Source organism: Triticum aestivum, chromosome 5A, assembly GCF_018294505.1.
Source record: "Triticum aestivum cultivar Chinese Spring chromosome 5A, IWGSC CS RefSeq v2.1, whole genome shotgun sequence".
Lineage (NCBI taxonomy): Eukaryota > Viridiplantae > Streptophyta > Magnoliopsida > Poales > Poaceae > Triticum > Triticum aestivum.
The window spans coordinates 471,951,620-471,954,868 of NC_057806.1; the positions used below are offsets into that span (position 1 = coordinate 471,951,620).

Genomic DNA, 3,249 nt, shown 5'->3' on the forward strand with positions numbered 1-3,249 from the left:
AGCGCTCGGGATAGCCCCTCCCGTTTCCCCTCTTTACGTTAAGTGGATACTTATCCCTTGACCCCCTATTCCCTATATAAAACAACGATGAGCCATCATTGTAACACATGATCATTGATTAATAAAGCTGGTCTCGTCCATATCTCTCTGTGTCATTTACTTTCACGTGTTCGACTACTTCGTTTACGACGCTAGCTCTCGCTTCGCAACCTCAGACCGGACCCGCCGGCAGAGTTGCGGAACACCTTTTTCGTCCTGTTTCCGGTTGCCAGTTCGTCTCCGGCTACATGCTCCGGTTGCAGTCTCGCCCAAGCCATAGCCACGCAGCGCGTTGACCTCGTCCTCCAGTCCGGAGACCACTCGAGCACGTCTCGTTGACGCTGAGCAGCCCAACCTCTATATATACGACCGCCACCATGCGATCCTCTCCTCGTTTCCTTCCATCGACCACCACCACCTCCTCCTCCGTTCCCGATTGATGGCCATCAAGCGCGTCTTCCCCGGCGACCACCCCGACTTCAAGGTGGACACCAGCGGCGGCGCCCCGAGGCTCGCCTTCTGCAAGAGGGTGTGCTACTGGACCTCCACCGACTATCAGGTGACGCGCGCGCTCGGCGAGGGCGGCTTCGGCGGCGTAGTCGAGACGCGCCACCTCACCAACGGCTGGACCGTCGCCGTCAAGAAGCCGCTCCCCTGCGCGCACGAGGCCGCCGGCGTCGCCTGCTGCGGCTGCGTCGACGCCCGTACGCTGCGCGAGGTGGCGTTCCTCGCCGCGTGTCACCGCCACCGCGCCATCGTCGAGCTCCGGGCGCTCTCGCTCGACCCCTTCGCCCGGAAGCTCACCGTCGTGATGGAGTGCGTCGGGCCCAGCCTGCACGACGTCCTCCATCAGCACCGGCAAGGCCGGCCGTTCCCCGAGGCCGACGTGCGCTGCATCATGGAGCAGCTCCTCGGCGCCGCCAAGCACATGCACGGGCTCCGCATCATCCACCGCGACATTAAGCCGGGGAACATCCTCGTCGGCGCGGACGGCATCAGCAACATCAAGATCTGCGACCTAGGGCTCGCGGTGTCCATGTTAGAGCCTGCGCCGTACGGCCAGCACGGCACACGCCGATACATGGCACCGGATAAGGCTGGACACGAGCCGAGCCGAGCCTGGATTTGGCTCGCCATGAACGAGCCATGTTCGGCTCGGCTCGCTGGTTGAACGAGCCCGCATCTGGAGGCTCGGCTCGTCTTGCCTATGGCTCGGTCCAGCCCGAGCAGCTCGTTTTGCCTCTGGAGGCTGGGTGCGTGGGCGTACGGGCGCATCAGGCGAGGCTGGCTTGACGGCGTTGAGGGGAGCACGACGGAGACGTGCCGGCGTGGCGAGGTCGGGCGTCTGGTGCGTCGAACGCAGGTGGCTAGCCTCCGTAGCAGTTGATCTTGCTTCCTCTCGTACGTGTGCATCCAGCCAACTCCAGGATTCAATCAACGTGCTTCAAGTTTTGTACTTGTGTCCAAGAATCAATCAACAGGCTGGTGATGCGTGCGTGCGCTGCGGCCGCTGGATGCGTTCGTGCGTGCCGACGCCGGCGGCAGGATGCGTCGTGGTGGCATGCAGGAAATAGCTTGGCGAGAAGCGTGGGGCGGCGGCGGCGGCGAACCCTAGCGGGAGGAGACAGTGGAGACGACGCGACTCGCTGGGTTGGGCTGGTTGCGCTCCTCTGCTGGGCTGCGTGATTGCGTCGCGTCCTGGGCTTCGGCTTCGGACGAGCCACCGAGCTGGACCGGGCCAAAACAGGCTCGGCTCGGTCGGCCAACGGGCCCATTTCACGTGGCTCGGCTCGGCCTATTTAGCTCTCGGGCCGAGCTGAGTCGGGCCGAGCTGGAGCGAGCTCCGAGCCAAGCCCATTAGCCCGTTCGGACGTCCAGCCCTAGCACCGGAGATGTTCCTTGGCAAACCCGACTATGACGCCACGGTTGACATGTGGTCCCTCGGCTGCGTCATGGCCGAGCTCCTCCGGGAAGCCGCTCTTCGACGGGGACGACGACGCCCAGCAGCTCCTCGCCATCTTCCGCATTCTCGGCGTGCCATTGTTCACGATCTGGCCAGACTACGAGTCATTGCCGCTCGCCGGGAAGCTGGTGACGCCGCCACATGTCATTTCCTGCAACAAGCTCCGTGAGCACTTTCCCGAGGACCGCCTCTCCAAAGAAGGCTTCGAAGTCCTCAAGGGACTCCTCTCGTGCAACATCGACAAGAGGTTGTCGGCCACCACCGCGCTCAGGCGACCATGGTTCGCCAACGTCGTCGATGCTTCAGTTGATCTCTAACTGCTGTAAAAACTATTTTTGGGATTCAATTAACACATTTTTTTGCGTCAAAATTGGATATATATATATATATATATATATATATATATATATATATATGTCCTTTGTGTTGGGATTATGTGTCCTGCAACGATATTCAAATACTTATTATCTTTAATATTCGGAATACCTCGTATGAAATTATACATGTGTTTTGTGTATAGAATTACTCTTGCTGGAATGTACTTAAGTGTTGCATGCTTAAGGAAGCCGGTCAATTATTGATGGAATACAATATGTTTTATATATTGGAAAGACTACCCGGGTATGTTGATAACTCGAAGAAGATAGATCGTGTAATTAGATTACGGCCCTAATGTTGATTTACATAAATAGAGGAATTTATACTCTATTATGACGCGTTGCTCACATGCGCGTGCTTCAAGGACTCGACGGATAGGATCCGCTAACAGACAAATTATATCGTGGTTGGTAGTTTGATCTGGACTCTATCCGGAAACTAGTTTAAAGACTAGGAATCTTATAATTGTATAAGAGGCGGACTCTTTGAAAACACACTATAAAAAGGTCCCTATTCTCTAGCCTCGTATATGCGATTGTGAGTGATACCACGGAAAAGCATGGAGGAATAGAAGGTAGACCACAACATATTTCTAATACTTTGATTTCATACCAAAGATTTGGATTGCATTGATCACAAGTGTGCATGAGATTGTATGTTGGTCGTCGGTCGCGTATACCTTTTGTTGAAAATTGATGCATCCGCAGTTGACCACGAGTGAGAGGAGGCGCCTTATCAGGGTGCCGCGTGCTGTGGAGGACCCCATGCATGACGTGTTGCATGTCTCGGCTGGCCCGAGGAGGGCTGCACGGAGGAAGCGTGCATGTTGGCAGAATACCTTCGGGATACGCATGCCTAGTGTGTGTGTG

At 56.4% G+C, this 3,249-nt stretch overlaps 1 pseudogene; it reads left to right on the forward strand.

The window, feature by feature from the left end:
- The first annotated feature begins 478 nt into the window (after window positions 1-478).
- On the forward strand, window positions 479-2,335 carry LOC123101410 (putative cyclin-dependent kinase F-2; annotated as a pseudogene).
- Window positions 2,336-3,249: the final 914 nt, after the last annotated feature.